Source organism: Macrotis lagotis, chromosome 4 (assembly GCF_037893015.1).
Source record: "Macrotis lagotis isolate mMagLag1 chromosome 4, bilby.v1.9.chrom.fasta, whole genome shotgun sequence".
Taxonomy (NCBI): Eukaryota; Metazoa; Chordata; class Mammalia; order Peramelemorphia; family Peramelidae; genus Macrotis; species Macrotis lagotis.
This window is the reverse complement of record NC_133661.1, coordinates 196,798,679-196,824,245: the sequence shown is the minus strand read 5'-3', so window position 1 is coordinate 196,824,245 and position 25,567 is coordinate 196,798,679. Positions and strand designations below refer to the sequence as shown.

The 25,567-nt window shown below is 38.6% G+C and overlaps 1 long non-coding RNA gene across 1 annotated transcript; it reads left to right on the top strand.

The window, feature by feature from the left end:
- The first annotated feature begins 4,389 nt into the window (after positions 1 to 4,389).
- Positions 4,390 to 5,363, top strand: LOC141520255 (uncharacterized). The gene is made up of 3 exons (XR_012477568.1): positions 4,390 to 4,552; positions 4,837 to 4,909; positions 5,240 to 5,363. It is a non-coding gene; the product is annotated as an uncharacterized LOC141520255 (long non-coding RNA).
- The last annotated feature ends 20,204 nt before the right edge of the window (positions 5,364 to 25,567 follow it).

Sequence of the window (25,567 nt, the reverse complement as noted above, 5' to 3'; positions counted from 1 at the left end):
AGATCTGGGAGGCAAGCAGAGAATTTTACAGTGGACCTTTAGCTTCACTGCTGACTCACCTGGTGGTTTCTGATAAGAAATTTCCTCTCTGTGCATTGTTGTCCATATCTGGAAAATGTGGATAAGAACCTATATCATTGCTCTGTGACTTGATCCACCCCCAGTTTTTTTTAAATGGTCAATTCAGTGCAAAAAAGAAGTAGTTACTCAACTAAGTTGTTATATTTTGAATGATCAGATCTGGAGCAGACCATGGTTAAGTTTGAGCAATGGGGAGGGAATATATGAGAAATGATGACAAAGAAAATGTCTTATTTAGGATAGGCATATTAACAGTTTCATGACAGTTACCTCTTTAAAAATTACTTTTTAGGAATAATAACTAGTATTCTTTAACACTAAAATTCGCAACCCACTTTACAGATGTCCTATTTTAGTTACATAATAATCCCCATTTTACTGATGAAGAGATTAAGCCTAAGAGTTAAATAGTGAGTTGATTTGAACTCAACTTTCTGAATTCTCAGTTTAATATTTTATTCACTCCATAACCTAGCTGCCTTTTTTTGCATACTTTGCCTAAGGGGCAAAGTTGTAAATCATATATGTAAGCCTGCTTTATATACATACATATATAATATAATGCCCTTCTTCCCCAGTTTTGCCTCTTGTCCTGGTTTTCTTCAAGATACAGCTCAGGCAGGGGGGTAGCTAGGTGGTGCAGTGGATAGAGCACTGGCCCTGGAGTCAGGAGTATCTGAATTCAAATCTGGTCTCAGACACTTACTAATTTGCCTGACTGTGTGACCTTGGATAAATCACTTAATCCCATTGCCTTACACAAAGAAAAAAAAAAAAAAAAAGAAGATTCAGTTCAGGGTCACCTTCTACATTAGGGATAGGGAACATTTTTTCTTCTAAGGGTAGTTTGGATATTTATAACATCATTTGAGGGCCATAAAAAGTTATCAACTCAAAATTTAGCCTGCTTTATTTGGTCAAACATTTAATTAATTTACCCCTAAAAAGCTCCTAGAGTTTTTGAATTTCAAGTCTAGTCTGAGGTTGCTGAGGCAGTGCCAGAACAAATGATTTTGTGGGCCCCATATGGTTTGCAGGCTGGATATTCCCCAACCCTGTTCTACATGAAGCCTTTCTCGGATCCCCAGCCAAATGTATACATCCTGTATTGATTTTTTCAAATGTGCTATCTCTCACATTGGAATATAAGCTTTTTGAGGGCAGGTTTTTCACTTTTGTCTCTGTATTTCCAGGATTGACACAGTGTGTGGCAAATAAATACTTATTGATAGGATGAATTGAGCTCTTGGGAAATAAATATAAAAGTCAAATAGTGCATGCCCTCTATGAACTTACATTCTAATGGGGAAACCAATATATATATATATATATATATACATATATTTATATATATATGTATATATGTATATATGTGTGTGTATACACATTCATATGTGTGTATGTGTATATATATATGTATGTATATATACACATACATATAAGTATATGAAGTAGCTACGAGATTAGATAAAAAGGGAAGAACCCTAACAGTTGTGAGGTCTAGGAAAGTTGCAAAAGGTGGCACTAAAATTGACTAAAAGAAACCAGGAATTCCAAGAGAGGCAGAGATGAGGAGAGAAGAATATATCTACCTACATATAAATGTTTAACAACCAGCTCTCTGGGGGGGAGGGAAATGTACACAATCTGCACTCTTTAAAGTTTAATCTGAATTATTAACATTTTCTTTACCACTCTAAGATAAAACAGTAAATCAAGACCTGGTTTGTAGCATTTGATAATTGATGATGTATAAATGCTCACACTGAAAATGTAATAGCCATCTCTCTTGAGTTGGTTCAAGCTAGCTCCAGGACACCCTTTATTCTAAGCATAGTGGATAACTGATGCTATAGTTAGAAAGATAGTGACTGTGATATTCTGGATAGTATTATTGGATTGTAGAATATATGGGAAGAAATAACATATAAGAAGACTAGAAAAGTAGGATAGACAGGTTGTGAAAAGTTTGAATGTCAAATAATGGAGTTTATCTCTGATCCTAGAGGTACAAGGGAGCCACTGGAGTTTCTTGAGTATTACAGTGACATGACTAGACCTATATTTTTGGAAAATCACTTTGTTAGCTGTATGGAGGATGACAGGAGTGGGGAGATATTTGAATCATGGAAATCAATCTGGAAATATCTCCACTTTCTTCTCAAGTTTCAGTCACGATAGGAAAAAGAAAATTATCAAGAGAACAAAGTGGGAGGTAGGGCAGTAGATTCTAGGAGGGAGTCAGTAATAGTGACTGCCTTTGATATAGCTAGGTAGTAAAAAGAGAAGAAGAAAATTTGATTTCTGCCGCTCAATCTGAAGGGAAGAACTGAGATTTTTGCTGTCTCTGATTTTTTATTCATCTCCTGTAATATCTCCTCATCAGTTATCACTCCCACCCCTTTTTAGGTTTCTCTGTCTCCCAAAGGACTATCTATTACTCTTACCCTGTTTCATTCATTTCCTTAATCTCTCTGGGCATTGATATATCCATTTAATAATGTTGCTGATGAAGGCTTTCCTCTTAACCTCTTAATTCTATATGCTATTCCTGACTAAGTAAGAGGTTATTCTCTCTCTAATACCTTTTGCCTTTTCTCTCCAACTATCAGAGTTAAACTAGTTTCAAAAAATGGAACTAGTTCAATTGTGAGAGTACTTTGACTTTGATATAATAGATCATACTGTTGCCGCTGATTTATGCTCAGGTTTCTCTGTATCAATACTGTTAAGAGTTAATAGGATATTCTAAATTACTTCCTTTTCCTTCACCAGGTCATCTGTACTACTGAAATCCTTTTTTTTTTTTTTTTTTTGAGGCAATGAGGGCTGAGTGATTTGTTCAGGGTCACACAGCTAATAAGTATCTGAAGCTAAATTTGAACTCAGGACTTCCCAACTACAGGCCTGGTGTACTATCAACTGTATTAACTACATTTTTTTAGTTTTTTTTTTTTTTTTTGCGCAAGGCAATGAGATTAAGTGGTTTGCCCAAGGCCACATGGATAGGTAATTATTAAGTGTCTCAGACCGGATTTGAACCCAGGTACTCCTCACTCCAGGGCCAGTGCTTTATCCACTGCGCCACCTAGCCACCCCTGTATTAACTACTTAAAAAAAATACTTTTGGCTTTGTTTTGGTATTTATTTAGAAAATATAACAAATTTTTATATCTATAAGAAATCACATCTAGTGTACCTAAAATTTTTGACAAGTTTAATACCTATTTATATGATAGATTGGATAGATAAATTAAATTCAAGTGAAGTCAATAAGAATATATTAAAACTCCTTTGTGGCATAATGGACATACTTGGAGTCAGGAAGTCTTGAGTTCAAATACATTTGTTTGCCATATGACCCTGGACAAGTCATTTACTCTCTTTCAGCCTTAGTACAAAATGTTTTATGTCTATGTATTTGGGGGAGGGGGTGTGTGTTTGTGTGTGTGTGTGTGTGTGTGGTGAATGTAGGTGTACTGGTCAGCTAAATGGTACAGTGGATAGAGTACCGGACCTGGAGTCAGGAAGATTGAGGTCAAATCTGACCACAGACACTTACTAGTTGTATGACCTTAGGCAAATCACTTGAACCCTATTCATCTCCAGAGAAAAAAATGACAAACCATTCCAGTATTTTGTCAAGAAAATTCGACATGTGGTCATAATGAATAGGATACAACTGACACAGTTCAACAACAATGTATTTATGTGTATCTGTATACAAATATACAAATGTACATATAATATACATATATTTAACATTACCATTGATGTAAAACATAGATCATATAATGTTTATGTATTTAAGTATACATACATATATACATATAAAAATATGGGCAGCTATTGGATAGCAAATCTATTGGATAGGTCCTGGAGTCAGAAAAACTCATCTTCATGAATTTAAATCTAGCCTCAGATAATTGTTAGTTGTGTGACCCTGGATTTTATCCCATTGCCTCAGTTTCCTCATCTATAAAATGAGCTGGAGAAGGAAAGGACAAACCCTTTCAGTATCTTTGCCAAGAAAACTTTAAATGGGGTATGAGGAGTCAGAAATGACTGAAAAATGACTAAACAACAATATATAAGCACATATATGTAATATAAAAATATACTGTATACAAATATAACAAGCAATGCAGAGCTAAAAGTCAGGAAGACCTATATTAAAATCTTCCTTCTGATACCTACTATGTCTATGACCTTAGACAATTCACTTAGCCTCTAAAATCCCCAGGCAACTCCCTAGAATTTGGCTCTGAGTCATAATTACCAGTAGAGAGAATTCCCTAACCAAGTTCCTCATGTTGATGAAATGTCAGATTTTTTAAATACGAAGTATTTCCTTGGTAACAGAAGCATGGAGCAGCATAATCTCTGAAGTACCAAATCTATTTGTGACCCCAAAAGGCAGTGGAGTGATTTATTAGAATGCTGCCAGTGATGATCTGTGAACAAAAAGAAGGCAAGTGTTGTATAGATAGAATCCTGGACTTGGAATCAAGAAGACATGAGATTAAATAGGGCTTCAGACACTTTATTAGTTGTATGGCCCTGGGTCAGTCAGTCTGCCTTGGTTTCTTCAACTGTAAAATGAGGATAATAATAGCACCTCCCTTATAGAATTGTAAGCTCTTAAGTGGGAGTAATGGAAATCTTTAAGAAAATAAGGATCAAATGAGATAATATTTGCACAACTAGTTCACAGTAGACATTTAATAAATGTTTGTTCCTTCTCTTCCCCCAAAGATATCATGAAGAGAATGTATGGTTAGAAAAGAAACTGGGCCAGTCATGTATTGAATGCAAGGGACAGCATATGGTAAGCACTGTACAACACTATTTCCTGTAGAATATTAATAGATCTAGAGAAAAGTTTCTATGTGCTGAGTAGATTATCTATGGAAGATTTATGAGAGGACATGGACAAGGACTGCACAGGATGAGAGGGCTTGTAAGGGTTATAATCTATATCACTAGAAGACTGCTTCTCTGGGTGGACTGAAGTCTTAACTTGTGAGAAAAAAAAATGTTACATCTCCCAAGAGTAAGCACCTTCCAACTTTCTCACAAAGATCAGTGCCAAGGTAGACTGAAGTCATATCATCATCATTTCTTTGGAAAAATGTGATTTGTTGTCTTTTTTTTTCAGTGATACCAGACAACAGGGCTCTTACTTCCAGAAAATATGGAAAACTGCTAGAACTTTGCTTTTCTGCCAGCATCAAGTACTGTGTCACATAGATTTGTTCAATTAAAGCTTATGCCCTTTTTAGAAGAGAAGTAAAGGGTTTGAAGAACTGTTTTACTCTCCAAAATATCAGGACAAATAAGTGCTTTTTTAAAAAATAAAACAAAACAAAACAAAACAAAAAACAGAAGAAAGATTTCAAAGTTAAAAAAAAAAAAGGAAAAGGGTCTGAAAGAGGCAGAGGGTAACCATGACCTGGGTTAGGAGGAAAGAGGGCAAGAATTGAACACAAGGAATCACAGAACCTAGCAAGTGTTTTCTTTAGCAAACATCTGACTTATCAGGTCATAGATTTTGAAATCTTAGAAGTTGAGTCCAACCTTTTTATTTTACAGATGAGTAAACTGAGGCAGAGAAGGGTTACCCAGTTCACATAGTAGATTTCTGAGGCAGGATTTGAAATGGACCTTACTCCAAGTCCAGTACATTCTCCAATGTGCCTTCTAGCTTCCTAGGAGAAAAGAAAAAATGGCTAGTGAGCATTGATAATTATTAGATATGGACTCTTCCAGAGAGAAGGGAGCAAAACCCTCTGATCACCAAGTAGCTACTTGTTCTTTTTGAGAGATGTGGTAGCTTCATTGATGTTGTCAGATGAAACATTATCTGGTAATGGTCAGAAGGAGGGGAAGTAGTGGTGGTTGCTAACTACATACTAGGAGTACCAAGGCAGTGATTTACTGTTCTAATAATGACAAATGAGAGATCTTCTGTCTTCCCAGAACATAGATCCAGGATGTGGTAGAATTGTCTCAGAAGAACTGTCAAATCTGATATCAGCTACTCCCTTCCAGTGATTCACATGAGCACAAAAGATATGGCCAGAAAGAATCTAAGAAGCATTGATGAAGATTATGAAAACTTGGGGTAAAAAAACTCAATAACTAAAAAAAAACCCAACCCTAAAGATCTTAGAGGCATACATGATCTTTTAACTATTGTTTTTGATTAAAGGCAAGGCATTTAGAAGAGGAAGACAGAGTTGGAAAGTGAATAGCAGATTAATAAGATGGTAACTGAACTGGGTATGGTGGTACATGCCTGTAATTTCTGCTCTTAGGGAGACTGAGACTGGTGGATCATTTGAGTTTGCTAGCACTGGGGTCATTCAGATGTCAGCACCCAATATGGTAGTATTGAGGGTGGGGATCAATGGTAGTGCCTAAAGAGGGGTAAACCTGCCCGGGATGGAAATGGAGCAGGTCACAATTTCTGTGACCATCAGCAGTGGAGTCAAATCATGGGTGGTCACTGCACTACCATTTTTGGCAAAATAAGGAAACCAATTTTTAAAAGAAAAGGAAAAAAAATCAGTGTTTGAGACCAAAACCAGACAGAGGGGGGACAGAACTTCCTTTCCTCTCCTTGATGTTTTGGGACTCTTGAGGACCATGTAGAAAGGAGAAGAGAGAGGTCTTCATCATCCTATAGAGACAGGGAGACAGGAACAGCAACTGGCAGCTGCCAGGTTTTTCTTTAAGGCCATCAGAGATGGCATCGATCTGAATGACCAAACTAGGAAGGATGTGTGAGTGTGTTTGTTTTTAACAGAGCAGCTTGCAGGAGAGAAACAAGCCAGCTGAGGTTCACCCTACATTGTGCCCTAATCTCACTTCTATTTGTATATTTTTAAATTTTATTCTGTTAAAAAGTACATTTCCTAAATTTAATATTATCTGTCATAAACACCATGATTGACTATGTTCAATCCTTTGTAGCATGAAGGTACAATGGGAACTACATAAGGAAGAGGAATCTTTCTTAGAAACTGAGATCTCCCACCCCCAAGTCCCCAGACCATTGCTAGAGAGTTTTGTTCTTTAAATGATGACATATGCATGATTCACTTCATAAATATCCTTCTGAATACAGAATTACTATGAATTCAGGCCCTGTTTTATAAATATACCTTATTTCTATTATGTATTTAGACTCAAGTTAAGGTTACAGCTATACAAATGCTAACCATTAATATTAGGAGTAAGTAGAAGGAGGAGAAAGAAATGAGAAAAGGGAAAGGAGGAAACTATTTCTTTATATCCAATAAACTGTATACATAAAGAGTAGCTAAAATATAGGATAAAGAATAGCAATGGTGATGCTCAGAAACTCATAGGAAATCAAAATCCAGGAAATGAGTTAACAATAAACTACATGACTCTATCTAGACCAAGAGTGTACAACCTTAGGTTATCTTAGGGTTGCAATAAAATAATTATTCGAAGGCCCCACCCAGAATAAAAAATACAGTACTCTAATATAATCGTTAATTTGTAGTCTTACCTTAGCTAGGTTTAGCAAGTGCTATGAAAAGTCATGGTACTTTTAACTTCTTAGAAAGTGGGGGAGGGCCAGTTAGATGGTCCAGTGGACAGAGCACAGGATAGAGCAATGGTCCTAGAGTTCAGTGAGGACCTGAGTTCAAATGTGACCTCAGATGCTTAATAATAATTACCTAACTGTGTTGACTCTGGGCAAGTCGATTAACTTCACTATCTTGAGAAAAAACAACAACAAAAAAAAATAAAGTGGGGGGAACTAAAAGGAGCAAAGTAAGAAAGCAAACACAAAACAACCAAGCGACATCGCAACAGTATAAGGATAGGTGCATAATGAGTATCTGCCTCATACAGATGGAATATATTTCACAGATCAATTAATACTGCTTAAAAACACCAAAGAAAATTAACATCAATGAGATTATTTATTAGTGATGGAATTAAAATCTAATATGCATTTCAGACATAATTATTATTTTACTTTTTTGCTTGTGAAAATTGAAGTTCAGAGATAATGTATTTTGGACAGCCCGGATCTAGATGCGCAATGTATGAGCAACAAGCAAGTAGGATGATTGACACCAAGGTGAGGAGGCAAATTTGACTTGAGATTAAATGTGAGAAGTTTCATATATGGAATGTAATTCTGGAAGAGGATAGTTTATTCTAAAGAAACAGGATACATGAAAGGTGGGGAGGTAGGAGTAATAAATAGCATTGTATATTAATGAAATACACTCACACAAAGAGACCTAGGAAACAGAATGGGGAAATATGGTGAAGAGTACTTGGGGAAAGATAATAGAAGCAGAGATCGAAGGATTATTGGGATATAGACCACCTAGACACAAAGAGAAAATTGATGAGAAGTTAGGGAAACAAGATTGCCATGGTGGCATGATATTATAGCCATGAGGAAACTTCAATAATGATAATATAGAATGAGTAATCTGGAATAATCTAGACATCCAATTGAACTCTGTTATGGCAGACTAAGGATTTCTTGACTTGTTTTAATAATAATTTCATTCTTCACTAGAACTAGTTAGTGGAACTACTTTTCTCCACCTGTTTCTCAGGAAGGGGTTAGAGATGATGGGAACCTGGGAAGGGGGGGGAGTTACTATTACATTTTATAATTTGTGGTTGAGGAATAGAAAGCTGTGAATATTTTAACAGCTATTCTAGATTTTAAGAAAGTTTCCAAGGGTTCATTTCTTTTTTCTTTTTTTGGCAAGGCAATGGGGTTAAGGGACTTGCCCAAGGTCATACAGCTAAATAAGTATTAAGTATCTGAGATCAGATTTGAACTCAGGTTGTCCTGATTCCACTGTACCACCTAGCTGTCCCCAAGGGTTCATTTCTTGTGGAAGGGGATAGAAATTTGACTCTGCTTCAGACACTAGACTCTTACTAGGCTGGGTGATCTTGGGCAAGTCACTTAACCCTGATTGCCTCACATCCAGGTCCATTTCCAGTTATCCTGATTAATATCTGGTCACTGAACCCAGACGGTTCTGGAGGAGAAAATGAGGCTGGTAATTTAGCACAGCATTCCTTCAATCAAATCCAATTCATGTACTTGTCAATGGCATCACCACCCTGATGTTGTGGTCTTCTTTGAAAATTGAGAACAAACATTTCTTGTGGACAAGGATACAAGTACAGATGATTTTTCATCCATCCATCCATCCATCCATCCATCCATCCATCCATCCATCCATCCCCATGTATTAAAATTCTCCAGGCAAAGTCAAACCGGTAGGATGGAAAGCTTCTAAGAAACAAAATTCTGAAGACATAAAGTTACCAAATAGTATATGGCCTTGCCCTTTGACCTCATTATACCACTGCAAATCTTGTACCCCCTAAGGAGCCCCACATGTGTCAAGAACTGTTCCCCACATGTAGCATGAGGGGGTCATTGTGTAAACTTAAAGGGAAGCAGAGTAGACTTTAGCCCCTTCTGCCTCCATCCTTTTCCAAAGGAAACTTCAATTCCTGCTGGAGGGGAAGCAGGAAGTTGGAACCAGAGGCCTCTCTGTCCTCCTCAGAAAGAGGGTACCAGGCTAGAATTCTATCTGTTCCCTTAAATATTTTTTCTTTATTTTTTTTCTAATTATATGCAAAGATAGTTTTCAACCTTGATCCTTTTGCAAGCTTTTTGAGTTCCACATTTTTCTACCACATTTCCTTCCCTCTCCCCTCCCCATGGCAGTCAGTCTATACTTCCTCCTATTACCTGCATTTTACCTTTCTCTGAATGGAACTACTTGGCTTAGAGACTTGCCAGTATGGTCTCTTTCAGAAATATAAAAGAATATGTTTGACTCTTGGCTCTTTGACTCCCATTGTCCAGAATCTCTGTTCTCTGAGTGTTATTTTCCATGTATTTGTACCTGTAGTATAATGAAACATGACTAGTTCTTTTGGGTCTTCAGAAAATCTATTGCAAGGTCCTGCCCCTGGAGCTTGACTCAGGATTGAGTGTTTTCTCAGGAAAGAGAAATGAGCCCAAAAAGGTAGACAATGATTTTTAAAAATCATATTCAGCACTCTAAAATATTGCTTTAATGAGAAAGGTCAAACAGTGTCCCCAAATGCAGGAAATGAAAGAAGCATAGAGGGTACTCTTAAGGAAATGTATTTGAAGACTGACTCCTAGCCATAACTTATACCTTCCTTTTCCACAGGCTTAAGGGGAAGTGGTTTCTAATTTGGAGATGAACATGAATCACATAAAATCTGAACTCTACACATTCCTGAGTAATACTTTTTTTTTCTCAGAAAAATACCCTTCGGAGAACTTATTTTTAGGATTTATGTGTGTGTGTGGGGGGGGAGAATTACTAGAATGAGTTTGCTTTTTCCTAACTATAGGTAAGTGACAACCCCATTCTAAGATTTGTTTTCCTTAGCTGTCAATTATGAGTTGATGTCAAAGTGAATAGAGTTTAAGATTTAGAGTTAGGAAAATCTGAGTTCAAATTCAGCCTGGCATTCACTAGTTTATCTGTAAAATGAACTGGAGAAGGAAATGACAAACTGCTGGAGTTAGTTCTGCTAAGCAAACTCTAAAAGAGGTCACTAAGAGTTGGACACAGCTGAACAACCACAACAAAGTAGGATTGGATGAGATTAGAACTTTATAGATTTAGGATGGAGGGGATTTCATAGATTATCTAATATAAAACCTTGATTTTTAGAGAAACTGAGTCCCAAAGAGGTCATAGGGTCACAGACTTGGAGTTGAGGGCATCTTTGCCAATCCCCTCATTTTACAGGTAAGGATAAAGACTAATTTGCTTATGGTAGAAAATGGTAGATCTGGGATCTGAATCCACATCCTCTCCCCCTGGGAGGTCCAGCATGCTTTCCACCCCTGCATGTGGTTTCTCTAAGTCTATTTCTATTTCTATAATTCTATGATTCTCAGGATTTAAATTTGGCCAGAGCCCCTCCAGAAAGCAGATTTGGTTTCTGTATTTTTGATGATAAAGAGAAGGGGCAAGGAGAAGGTTGGGAGATCCAGCCACCTTTATTTGACCATTAAAGACTCCTTGTGGATTCTGGATGTTTATTTTCTGTACTGGGCCAAGCAACCTTGCTGGAAGTGAGATGGGTAAAGGAGGAGTTCCTCCCCCCCCTCCCTTTTTACCCAGGAGTGAAAAACAGAAAGCTGATCTTTGGTGTGAAACCACAGCTCCAAAGTTAAAACGTGTTGAGTGTTTCAGTCCTGGAAAAGGCGACTGGAGAAGCCCTGCAATTATGTCCTTTGCTCAATCACAGTCCAGGGTGGGAAGAGAGAGAGAGAGAGAGAGAGAGAGAGAGAGAGAGAGAGAGAGAGAGAGAGAGAGATGGAAAGAGAGAGAAAGGGAAAGAGAGAGGGAGGGAGAGAGGGAGGGGAGAAAAAGGGAAAGAGAGAGAGAGGGAGAAAAAGGGAAAGAGAGAGAGAGGGAGAAAAAGGGAAAGAGAGGGAGAAAAAGGGAAAGAGAGAGAGAAGGAGAAAAAGGGAAAGAGAAGGAGAAAAAGGGAAAGAGAGAGAGAAGGAGAAAAAGGGAAAGAGAAGGAGAAAAAGGGAAAGAGAGTGAGAAAAGGGAAAGAGAGAGAGAAGGAGTAAAAGGGAAAGAGAGAGGGAGAAAAGGGAAGGAGAGAAGGTGAAAAAGGGAAAGAGAGAGAGAGAAAAGGGGAAGAGAGAGAGGGAGAGAGAGGGAGAAAAAGGGAAAGAGAGAGAGAAGGAGAAAAAGGGAAAGAGAAGGAGAAAAAAGGGAAAGAGAGAGAGAAGGAGTAAAAGGGAAAGAGAGAGGGAGAAAAGGGAAGGAGAGAGAGAGGGAGAAAAAGGAAAAGCGAGAGAGAAGGAGAAAAAGGGAAAGAGAGAGGGAGAAAAGGGAAAGAGAGAAGGTGAAAAAGGGAAAGAGAGAGAGAGAAAAGGGAAGGAGAGAGAGGGAGAAAAAGGGAAGGAGAGACAGAGACAGAGGGAGAGGGAGAGAGAGGAATGAGAGCATTCTGAGAGGGAGGAGGGGAGGGGGATGATTGCAGGGACACAAAAGTCAGGAAATGACCCCTGGGATGGGATTTCAGAGGCGGTAGATTAGAAACAATGTAGCCTTATAACTTCTGTTCCTTTGGAACATACCATCCCAAGCAAAAAAAAAGGAAAAAAAAGGAGAAAAAAAAAAAGAAAGAAAGGTGGGGGCGGGAGAGAATGGGGGTGGAGGGGGAAAGAGAGCCGGGGGCGGAGGTTAGTGCAAGCTGACTTCTTCGCTATAATGAGCTGTGATTGAACGGAGGATTTCCTCCATGAAAAGATGTCAGTGTGCATGTACTCCCTCCTCCCCCAGTGCAGAAACGCGGGCGAGCGACAGCTGATTCTCATTGTAGGGCCCCCCTGAACAAAAAGGAGCCCACCAGACAGCCTCGGCGGGCCGAGCCGGGAGCCTTTGAGCGTTTTGTTGAGCCGGCGAAGCCCGGGCCCGGCCCCTGGCGTGCCGGGAGCCAAGCCCTCGGTGGCCGGAGCAGCGAGGAGAGGAAGCTGCCCCGGCCCATGAATGGGGGTTTTGTTCCCGCGGCTGCAGCGGTTACATTCTGCAGGCCCCGCAGATACAACAGAGGCTGTATGAGAGGGCCATGGAAATGGGGCTCTGGCTCCCCCCGAGAAAGGCCTACTCCTTGCCATTCGGAGGGCAGAGGAATGCTGGCAAGGGCCCTCTGGAGGGAAGGCCACTCGGCCTCTCTGAAGCTCCATTGAGAGCAGCCAGCCCTTTGATGCCGTTTAAAGCCCGTTTCACTGCAGACGTGGGGAGGAGGAAGGGCTCCCAAGACTCCTCTGTCCCGGGGCTTGGGACCTCTCTGTTGGGGTCTCCCTGGACGTCTCTGACTGACTTTGTGGCTCTGCCTCTCCCTCCCCCCACGTCTCCATCCTTCCTGTTTTCTTTTTCTCCCTTAATTTCCCCCTCTTTTTCTTGTTTCTCTCCCTGTTTCTCTCATCACTTCTGCCTTTATCTCTCTTCTCCCTGTGTGTGCCTTTGTTTCCTTTCCTTCGATTTCTTCTCTTCCTTATCCTCATCCCTTCCTCCTCCTTTCTTCTTTTCCTTCTAATTCTTCCAATTCTCCTTCTAATTCTAATTTTTCTTCTTCTAATTCTTTTCTCCCTCTCTCTCTTTTCTTCTTTCCTTTGCTCCCTCCTCTTCCTGTTTTTTTGACTCTCTTGTTTCTTTATTTCCCACTATTCTCTCTTTCATTCCTCCTGTCTCCTTCCTTTCCTTCGGTATTCTCTTTCATCTTCTTACTTGTCTTTCTCTGGTTTAATCTGTCCATATCTCTGTTTTCTTTTCCTTCTTCTTTCCCTCCCCACCATGATCTCTCATTCCTCCTCCTCCTCTTCCTCCTCCTCCTCGGTCTCCCTCTTTTTTTGATCAGTATCTTGATTCTCTTGTCTCTATCTCTGAGTTTTATTCTGTGCCTCCCTCAATAGGTCTTGTTTCTCTTTTCCCTCTTCCTAACATCTCTTCTCTCCCCCCCCTTTCCTTGTTTCTTGGATTCTCTCTCTCTCTCTCTCTCTCTCTCTCTCTCTCTCTCTCTCTCTCTCTCTTTCGGTGTATGTCTTACTTTGGACCTCTCTTTCTCATTCCCAGACCCTCCTCCCCTTTTCCACCATTCTTGTTTTCTGTTTGTCTCTGTCTTTAGTTTCTGGCCTCTCTGTCTTTCTTCTACAAAATCATAAAGTTCTCCATTGAACAAATCAGATTTTCATTGTGGGTGTGTCTCAGTCTGGACCCCTGCCAGACAGACCCCACCCAGAACTGGGGATTTGAAAGGCTTCTTTGGGCCTTTCTTTAACTCACCTGTCTTAACTGCAAAAGTTGAGGGATACAAGAAAATGTATTTTGGGGTATTTTGGTTCTGAAACTGTTGCTCATCTTTTTCCATGTTCTCAGAGACAGGGTGTGGGTCATACTACAGTGGGCCCAGAGACAGTGTCATATCCAGACCCGGAATATGATGTAACTGGGCCCATCCCTGAAATAGTTTATTCTTTTTGGAAGAGCTAGGGTATAACAGGAAGCACAGTGCCTACACACATAGTAGGTGCGCCATAAAAAAAAAACACATAGACACAAAAAAAACTTGCTTTGGATAACAGTTTATTGGGGGGGGGGGGTAATTCCATTGGATTCTCAGGTAATAATAAAGAATATTGCCCTAGTTCTAATCCTGACTAGTTATATCACTTTGATTAAAAAAAAAAAAAACTTAGTTTGTATTTCATTTTCCCCCTCATCTCTATGACTTAATACAGGGGTAGGCTAGAGTGTCTTGAACTGAATAGAGAGTCAGTTGTTAAATTTTCAGTGGGAGCATTTACACCTGGGAAATCAGCAAATGCTACAAGTCAGGACTTAATCTATCATTTTTATTGTCTAGACTTAAGAAAAGTGATAGAGAAAATAACGATGCAGATTAAAGTTAAATGAAAAATGTGTCACTTGTTGTTAAATGCTTGCCAACACACACCCCTGCTATGGTATAATGAGATTGGTGAATTAGAGAGGTCAAACCCTTTTAATGGAAAGGTGACTGAATTAGGAGTTAGGAAATCTGGATTCTAGTCTCAGCTCTACTATAAGAATTATAGAATTTCAGAGCTACAAATTTTTGAGGCAGCTAGGTAGCATACGGAACACATCATTGGACCTAAAGTCATAAAGACAAATTCTAATTTGGGCTCAGACACTTAATAGCTGTATGATCCTTTAAACATTGCTTGCCTCAGTTTCCCAAGCTGTACAATGGAGATAATAGTACTTACCTCCCAGGATTGTTGTGAGGATCAAATAAGCTACTAATTGTATAGAATGCTTGGCAGATAGTAAGCCCTTAATAAATTGTTTCCCTCTTCCATTTGTGGGTAAGTGGGATTAATGTCTTCATTCCTCCCTTCCCTCATCTACAAAGATTAGGGGAGTTAGATAATGATTTCTAGTTTTACATTTGCTGATCTATGACATGTTAAAGTTTCTTAAGCTCTTGGGGAAAAAAAAATCTTTCCAAATCAGTTGGGACTTTTGCTGAACCTTCTGTTCTTGTATATAGTCTACAGCTATTGGGGCTCCATCATACTCAGATTTCAAATGAGTATTTGCATCAGGGCCTGCGGACACTAGCCTGCTCATCGTGTTATCCATTTGAACTAGAAGGAAGGGAAGACAGGTGGTAGTTGGGTATATTGGCTATTCAGAAGAACAGGAGGAGTTGGAGGATGAGGAGGGAAAGGTTTACAGAGTAAGAGATGATTGCCAATGCTTCCTGAAATGACCCTAGGGAGTGTGGGGGCTTTCAGAAGAGGAAGGTGTCACTGTTTCTGAGTGGATGCTTCACCTTGGCAAGGCTGAATCACACTTTATGTTTGCACAGTCATACAGTCCATCATTCATTCATTCTTTAAACATCCCAGGGAAGTGGGTCAGTGTCAGTAATGGTTATGAAGGCTGTGTATCATCGGTTGCTTCATGTTGCTTGAAATATGCCTTGCCAGTTATTTTAATATTGCTATTTTAAGGGTGGTTTGATCTGTAACCTGGGTGTTTCCATCAGAGGCCTGGAAGGGATGGAAGCAATTTGAAAAAAAAATTAAAGAAATTTTTATTTCCAACCAGAGGATTCATGAATACATAAAGGTGAGATGAGTAGGGGGCATACCACCTCAACCCAACAGTCATATACTTACAGGAAATGCCACTTAAGGGAAATGGCCATGACTTAATTAGGGTTAACCATTTCAGCACAGTGTCCAGATCCCATCTTCTCCCCTCCAAATCCCCACCAAATCCCCACCTCACCTTTCCAACACCACATAGGAATAATTAATGAGTAACTTAGAACAGTTTGGATAAGGAACCATTCCAAAGGAGTCCTATTTTGTAGATTCACTTCTATCAGAAAAAAAAGACCCAGTTAATCAGTAAAACGTGTATTAAGAGCCTACCAAGTGACAGATACTTAGTGGTTTGGCGTCCATGGCCTCACCCTCCCATCAGAAGGACAGAGGGTAGTGATGAGTTAAGAGTTCCAAGGCAGCTACATCTGCTACTTCTCTGTTTCATGTATGGCAACATTGTGGGTCTCCATCTTGCTTTCCCAATGGTCTCCCTTAAATCTTTTCCACTTAATAGCTAGAGCCCAGAGGTGACGAAGCAACCAAGAAAGTATACGTTTATTAAGCAATAACAAAATATTATGTTTGGTGCTATAGATAGAATGCAAAATAGTTTGTAGGGAGCTTTACATTCTTTTAGGCACAAAGATAATTTTTTTAAGTTTGATTTTTTGCAAGGCAATTTTTTTGCAAGGTTAGGTGACTTGCCCAAGGTCACACAGCTAGGTAATTATTAAATGGCTGAGGTCCAATTTGAACTCAGGTCCAGTGGCTCTATCCACTGCCCCTTATACTGGATAATTTGAGGAGGCAAAGAAAAATAAAAAACTAGGGGAATCAGTAAAGACTTCCTGTAAGTAGGGAAGGAACAATTATTTATTAAGCACCTACTACTGATTCCACAATAATCTTGTGAGATAATTGCTATGATAATCTTCATTTTGGGAACTGACACAGAAAGAATTTGCTTGGTGCCACATAGCTAGTAAAGTGTCTGAGACTGGATTTGAACTCCAGGTTCTACAGTGTCACCTAGTGACCTCAAATTAAAATTAAGGAAAAAAGGGTTACAATAATACTAATCTGAGTATATCTTACTTTACATAATAGATATACTTTACTCAAAATTAAGTATAAGCCAACGTTGTTTTTTTTTTAACATTTGATTCCATCTTTCCTTTTGTATTACATAAAACTCTCAAAAAGATATGATTATCATTTCTTATTACTTTTTAGTTGTCTGGTGGTTTAGATATTTTAACTTCCAGTATTTTCTGCTAGTCCATTAAAACTTTAATAGTCTTAAACAAACACAAGCGAACATGCACTAGAGAAATCTCTTCTAAAGTTCTAGATTCACGATCTAGATTTGATCTTCCACTCTCCATCCCACATATTCATTCCATTGAGAGATGCTATTGATTTTGCCTTTACAGCATTTTTCATCATTGGCTTTTACCTGGACTATATGTAAGCATATGTACCAATTTCTCCTTCCTAATCCATCCTACCTAGAACTGCCAAAATATAACATTCAAAACCCACTTTACTCCTTTGCTCAAGAATCTTTTGTTACTCCCAATTGATTCTAGGGTGAAGTACAAACTCAATAACTTGACATTTAAAACTCTTTCAGGCGTGGCTTGGTGGCATAGTGGATAGAGCACTGGCCCTGGAGTCAGTTGGGACCTGAGTTCAAGTTTGACCTCAGACACTTAATGATTATCTAGCTGTGTGACCTTGGGTAAGTCATTTAACCCCATTGCCTTAGATAAAAATTTTTAAAAAAGGAAATATAAATCTCTTCCAAATTGGACTTCAGTTTACTTTTCTAGATTTATGTCACATTATTCTTTTTAACTCACTGTCTTCAAGTAAAACTGGTCTCCTCAATATTCCTTGAACTTGGCACTGGACTGCTCCCCTTACCTCTATCTCTTGGAAGCCTAAATTTCTTTTAAGTCTCAGCATAGATGTTACTTTCTATGGGAAACCTTTCTTAAACTCCATAGTTATTGGTACTCTTTCCCTCCTTAAATTATTTGGCACTCAATTCATCCATATAAATGGTGTATTTCCTCAGTGAACTATAACCTGCTTGAGGGTAGGAACTACTTTTTTGGTCTTTTTTTTATCATTAGGGACTAATGTAGTTCTTTGAACTTAGCAAGTGATTAGCAAATACTTGTTAAATGAATGATTTGTGATTCCTTTTATAGAGTCAAGAATTCTTTGTATAATTTATCCCTGTTTCTTCCCTCATCTTTTGAAGGACAAAATATTAAGACAAGTTAGGAAATAATTAGCTTTTCTGCTCTTGGCAGAAAGAAAACTCTAGAATATCTCTGAAGGATGGCCATTTTTCATGACAGCCCATCTGGGTAGATAACCTCCACCTGGAACTGTTGTAAAGTATCAGTCCTTTCTCTATTGACCCTCTATTGATGTTCCTGTCAATGTGCTTTTCCACTTCCTCTCTTGCTGATGCGGATCAAATATCTCCCATATCTCCACCCCTCCTTATGGGAACTCAGAATTTTAACTACATTTTGATTCTTATTCTCTTTCCAATGGTGCCTGGCAGCTCCTCTCTAGACTGTAAGTTCCTGCAAGGCAATGAACTTTGAAGACTCCTGGGACTTTCCATCTGTCCTTTTACATATTTTGTTTACCCCAGCTGTGAACATTTTTAAAACATGGACTATCTTTTATATTTATATAAATATCCACAAATAAAAACATATTTATAAGCCTATACATACATATATTTGTAAATCTTGGCACATAGTTTTTCCATTCATTTATTCATTCATTCAATCACAATATGAGCAAATACTTTCTAATTTTTCTGTTTTTTAAAATGCGGATTTATATATCCATTTTTTCTTAAAAGAACATTAGAATGCCTGATATTGATGGCTTCTTTCAAAACAACTCAAAATTCTTCTCATGTGATATTTTACAATTACACTTTTCCTGGGAATTGAGTGTAGAGATTGAAAGGAATGAAGCAAGGGTAATTATTTCCCCTTTTTTTAGATGGAAAAATTGTCTCAGGGAAGTAATTAGCATATTGGGGCATAGTATAGAGTGTAGAGTGTAGAGCCAAGACCAGGGCAGGAAAGGCACCCACAAAGTACCAGACACTAAGCTAAGGAGTTTTATAAATATTTCATTTGATTATCACAGCAACCCTGAAAGTTGGGTGCTGGTGTTATTCCCATTTTATAGTTGACTGAGTCAAACAGAGATTACACGACTTGTCCAGAGTCGCATAGCTGGGAAGTATCTGAGGTTATACATGCATATATTTATACATGCAAGATGACACATGTATACTATATGTATATAATCGCATGTATTTATAATGTAATATAATGCATATTTACATATGTCATATAACACACATCTATACATACATATAGCCTTGCACCAAACAAATATGTAATTTATGTATTTATTATATATACAATAACATGTAATATAACATCATGTAGCATCATATTAATATAATTATTAATGTTACTGTATTACATTAATGTTATATATGACAAAAAGATAATAATTAGAGAGAGGTCATCTACTGACCTCTCATTTTAACGAAAATGACACTGTCTCAGAAAATAAGCAACTTGTCCAAGGTCAAACAGCTAATTTGAGACCTAGGTCTCTTCCTAGCATAGTGATCCTTCCAGTAATAGCTCCTTGTTTCTCTTGACTCCCAGTCCAGGGTTCTAGCCAGTAGACATCTTAAATACAAGTAAATACCAGTGGCTTCCACAGTATGGACAACAATCAAGAGACATGTGAAATCAATATCATCAACTAAGGTAAAAATTTCCTTTATTATTTAATACTGTATTGATTCCATTTTTTTGAAAGATGTGAATCAGGTTCACTTACCCAACTCCCTAGTCCTTTTCTCTATTGGTGATTTGTCTAAATGCCAGAAAAATCAAGACAAGACCTCCCCTTTATTTACCAGCTGGCCCTTAGCCCATTGGTTTCTATGCCAAGGCTCTCTAGAGATCTAGGTCAAGTCTTTTATTTGCCATGCTCTTTGCGCAATGAAGAGGAGGGGGTGTCTTATTCAGCCTGCCTTGGGCTCCCTGAACATCAGAAGGCAATGTTATTTACTTAAATACGGGGCTTCTAAGTGCTGGGGTGGCCCATGTCTACTGAAAGAGCAGTATGGGCAGCTAGGTGGGGCTTTATGGAGCTGCTGGTGATGTGAAGCTTGTCTGAGCAATGCAAAACCTCATAAACCAAAAGACTTGGGGGGCTACAAAGAAGGGACTAGATGGCATTCTGCCCTTTATGGTCACATGTTCATTAAAGTGTCATCTTTGGGCAATGAGAATTTTATTTGATTGGATTTTAAGCATCAAAAGACATATGGAAAGGATGATGGGGGTAAGGGGATGACAGAGACACAAAAAGGGGTAGCCAGAGAGATAGAAAGACAGAGACAGACAGTAACACAGGGTAAGACAATGACAGGTTAAGATGGAGAAGGGAAACAGAGAGGTGGAAAGGCAGCAAGAGGAGAGTTATTTCTGTTTACTATGTAGGCAAAGTTTAAATAAAGAAGATCTGGGCTGAGAGCAACACTTTGCTTCACCTAATTGCACCATCCTTTGGTCTCATGCTAAATCAGTGACAACTGACAGGCCTGGAGACCTCTTCCAGCCTGCCACATCGTCGGGGGGGTGGGGGTGGGGGTGGGAAGGAAGGTTCCTGTTTTATATTTAAACCAGGGATTGACTCATAATTGTAGCTGTCATGAGGGGGGTGATGGAGACATTATGTAATCTGGTTCTTATAGCGATGTGTGTTTAAGGTTTCTGCTCTGTTCATGCCAGAGGAAATTTTGTCAAAGGGACAAAAAAGAGGCCGTGCCCACTGAGGGAGAGCTCAGCTGACCGATTTGGTGTGGTGAAGGGACCCACAGACTAATGACAGTGACCTCTATTAGACTTTCTCAAGTTTATCCAAATCCACAAATGAATGAATTTCCTGTGAAAACCAACTACCGCCTCCCTCCTTCTTGTTTTTCCACAGATTTTAAATATGGATGTTGTTGGTCAAAAGCTGCAGTAATAAAACAGTGACATAATGCAGTGGAAAGAGTGAATTTGAAATCAGAGGATCTGGGTTTGAATCCCAGCTCTGTTGTTTTGTTCTTGTACAGTCTTGGGCAATTCATTTAACTTCTCTGGATCTCAGTTTTTTCATTTTCAAAATGATGGGCCTGAGCAAGGAAGGGTCTAAGATCCTTTCCCATTCTAGATTCATAAGTCTATGCCTAGAGAATTGTCTATAAAGAATCTTCCAGCTTTAGATCTACATCTTTTCACATTAAGGATAAATGTAATCAGGGTCTTTAAATATATTTACTAGACTACATCTCTTTTCCCTCAGTTCTTTTAGAGTCAACAAGTCTCTCTGTGGTTTCCAATGGCATGAGATGCTTAGGAAGGGCTTGTGTTGTCATCCAAGTGAGAGGTTTTATTTTTCATTTAGGTCTTTTTACCTGCCCATAGTGTGATTTCTTGTGGACTAGGGATAATTTTCATTTAGTGAATGGTTTTAGAGAAGTCCAGTATTCATTATCATGGAATGATATCTGATGAACTCATTTTATTTTAATCTGAAAGGAATGAAATTTCAAGTAGTTTGCTAGAGGGAGGACTCTCGTTTGGTTTCCATCCAATTAGTAATATCTGATTAAAAGACTTATTAGAAGATGGACAACATTGGAAGAAGAACAACATTGAAAGTAAAATCATTTTAAAAATGAGATTGACAGGATAAAAACTAAGACCCCCAAAAATTAGTCTCTGAGAATGGGATTGACTTTTACCAAAATTGTTAAGTAAGCAAAGTTTGTTTTGGGGTCCTAACGTATGAAGGAATCATTGTTTCCTTGATAGTTCTTGAAAGCTGAAATGAGAAACTTTACAAATCCAAATATATATGTTCAATTGATAATGATGATTATGATGTTTGTCTTTTGCTTTTGAAGAGGACCATGACATCAGGGAGGTCAAGCACATGAACTGGATTTGAGTGAGGGGATGTTGTACTAAGTCACCAGCCTCACTTTCTCTTCCAGAGCCATCTGAGTCCAGTGGACAGATATGAATCAGGATAACTGGAGATAGCTCTGGATGAGAGGCAATCAAGGTTAAGTAACTTGCTCAAGGTCACACAGCTAGTAAATGTCAAGTTGTCTGAGGCTGGATTTGAACCCAGGTCCTTTTGACTCCAGGGCCAGTGCTCCATCTACTATGCCATCCATATGTTCAATTAATCAACCAACAAACATTAATAAAGCCATTACTGTATTGGCAGGCACTGTTCTAGGTGCCGGAATAAAAAGATAAAGCAAAAGAGGAGGGGGTGTTCCCTCTAAGGAACTTACATTCTGATAGAGACAATATGTGCATACATAAACATATAGTAAAACAGATATTTTTGGATTTGTAAGGATTCTCATTTCAATTTTTAAGGTTTTTTTTTTTTTTAGTTTTTGCAAGGCAATGGGGTTAAGTGGAAGTGGCACAGCTAGGTAATTATTAAGTGTTTGAGGCCGGATTTGAACTCAGGTACTCCTGACTCCAGGGCTGGTGCTCTATCCACTGTGCTACCTTAGCTGCCCCAATTCTTAAGTATTAGCAATCAAGGAAACAATGATTTTCACACAGAAAATTAGATCCCCAAAACAAATATAGTAATCCAAGTACAATAAAACCTTGGAAGGGAAGGCATTAGCAGACAGGGACTAAAAAAGACCTAATACAAAAAGAGGCTTTGATCTAAATCTCAAAGGGAAGCAGGGATTCCAGAAGATAGAGATGAAAGACAAGGACAATCAACCCAAAGACCTGGAGTTTGGAAATGGATTATTGGATGTGAGGAACAAGAAGGAGGGATGTAATGTATACGAAACCTGGAAATGTAGGATAAAGCCAAGCTTTAAAGAACTTTCAATGCCAGAATATCCTAGAGGAGACTGGAAGTCAATGGAGTTGGTTGAGCAGTTAGTGATATGTTAGGACCTTTATTTAGGAAAATCACTTGGATACTAGATGCAGGATGAATTGGAGAAGGAAGAGACTTGAAATAGGGACATTAATTAGGTTCTTATTATGAGGGTTCCTGTGATAGTTGAAGATCATCGGAAGTAGGTAGTGGCTGTGTGAATAGAGAAAAGGGGATATATGGGAGAGATATTTTAGATAGAGAAAAAACAAAATCCTTGTCACTGATAGAATATATGGAATGAGTGTGAATGTGGAATTTGGGATGAGGTTACTAACCTGGGTGACTAGAAGGATAATGAGCCTTTATTTCAGTAGAAATAAGAGTGATCAGAAAAGAAGTGTATCTAGGAGGGAAAGATAGTAAATTCTTTTGACCCATTGAATTCAAAATGACTATGGAACACGTAGCTAAGACTATCAAGGGTGTATTGTTTGGGACATAATGAGTTTGAGAGATGTATCTAGTTCCAAGTGTTCTTCTCAAAGCCTCAGTTATCTTCATCAGCAAAATAGAGATAATAACACCAACTCCACAATATTGTTGAGGGTTCCAATGAGCCAGTGGATGTAAAGCATGATTCAAACCATAATGAACTATGCAAATACATCTATTGTTATTATTTGGAGCTACCCTATCTTTATGATCTATGTTCCTGGAAAAATCAGAATTGGTACACCATCTCAAATGTTGGAGTATTATTCGCTGACATCACCTAAAAGAGGAAAAAATTCTCCATCAAAGACTCCTATACTCCAAAGTCCCAACCCTTGTTTCATTTCCCCCCATCCCATTCTAATACCCTACAATCTAGCTTATTTTAGATAAAAATTTATTCAGTACCTTTCATGTGCAAAGCATTATGCTCTGTGCTGAAGATGCAAAACCAAAATGAAAAACAGTCCTTCTTCACAAGGAACTTACTACTTTTCACTGGGGATAGAATTTTCAGTGATCAGTTCTGTATAGTTAAGGTGTATTACAAGTTTATTTCACATGAGTTATGCTGATGATGGGGTTTTTTTTGGTCCTTTGTTCTTTTTATTTTTATTTTATTTTTAGGGGTTTTTTTGCAAGGCAAACAGGGTTAAGTGACTTGCCCAAGGCCACACAGCTGGGTAATTATTAAGTGTCTGAGATGGTCCTTTGTTCTTAAAGAAGACTATGACATCAGGGAGGTGATGCCATGACAAGTATGATAACTGAATCTGAGTGACGGGTGCTGTGCTAAGTCACTAGTCTCACTTTCTCTTCCCGAACTATCTGGGTCCAATGGCCAGATATGGATATGAGGCAATGAGGGTTAAGTGACTTGCCCAAGGTCACATAGCTACTAAGTGTTTGAGACCAAATTTGAATTCAGGTCCTCATGGCTTCAAGACCAGTGCTCTACCCACTCTGCCATCTAGCTGACCCTGGGCAAATCATTTAATCTTTCTTTGCCTCAGTTTCCTTATATGTAACATGGGGATAATAATAGCCCCTACCTCCCATGGTTATTGTGAGGATCAAATGAAATGACAATTATAAAGTGCACATTGTAAACATGCTATGCATGTTAACTATAAATTATTCATTTTGAAAGCCCTTAAGATTCCTTTCCAGGCTGTAAATTTCACCAGTTTACATTTTTTTCTCATCTATCTACCACCAGGTCCTAACCTTTGGGTCTACATTTCTTCTAGTCAGTTCAGTCTATTTAATCCTAGTTTTGACTTTTCTTTGACTACTGGAGGAGTTCAAGTACTCTTCTTTTGGAGCCCAAGGTACTTTCCTTCTCACTTCAGCCTCCACAAATATGAATTTTTTCCCCCTCTATTTCTTCTTTATCCTATTTAACACAAACCCTCTGGACTAAGATGGATTTTTTAACCTTTTGTGTCATAAACTCAATTGGTTATCTGGTGAAACATAAAAATTTATTCTCACAATAATATTTTGTTGCCTACATTCAAAATGGAAAGAAATGCTAAATTTCATTTGTAAGTTAGGGAAAAGAAAGGTGACATTGTTGTCCTTTCCAAGTTCACAGATCACCTTCCCCCCTCCCCAATCTGTCCACAGACCCTCTCATCCACATTAAGAAACCCTGTTCTGGAGACTGTTGCCATTCTAGATCAACCTTCATGAATTTTCCTTTCTCTTCTATCTTCTTTCTCTTCTTCTTGCCTCTCTCTCTCTCTCTCCTCCATAAAGAATAAAACAATATTTTTAGAAATTTTGTATCTACCGGAGCTAGCCTTGGAATTGGAACCATATAAGTTGAAATCCTGCTTGTGACACATGCTTGATATGTGACCCATTTAATTCAGATCTCTAGACAACTCTCTTGCTATTGTTTATCCTTCATTCTTGAAGAGGACCATGGCATCAGGAAGGCCATACTATGACTTGCAATTAAATTGGATTTAGGTGGTGGTGGGGAGGTGCTTTGCAGAGTTATGAGCCTCACTTTCCCCTTTGCATCCATCTGCATCTGATAGCCAGATATGGTTTAAGATGATTGGAGATGGTCCTGGTTACCATGGGAGACTCTGACCTTTTTAAACTAAGAACTTTTCCAGGTCTCAGTTTGACTGAGCTCTTCACCTTCTAATGGGAGAGATAAGACATCCAAGGACTCAGCTGGAAGTCAGATGGTAAACTTCCATGGTCTTTAGGGTGTGATGTCAAAGGTGATGGTGATGCTTTTTCATCATTTCCACTGATGAAATCACATCAATTTCTAATGTCAAACAGTTTAATAGGACT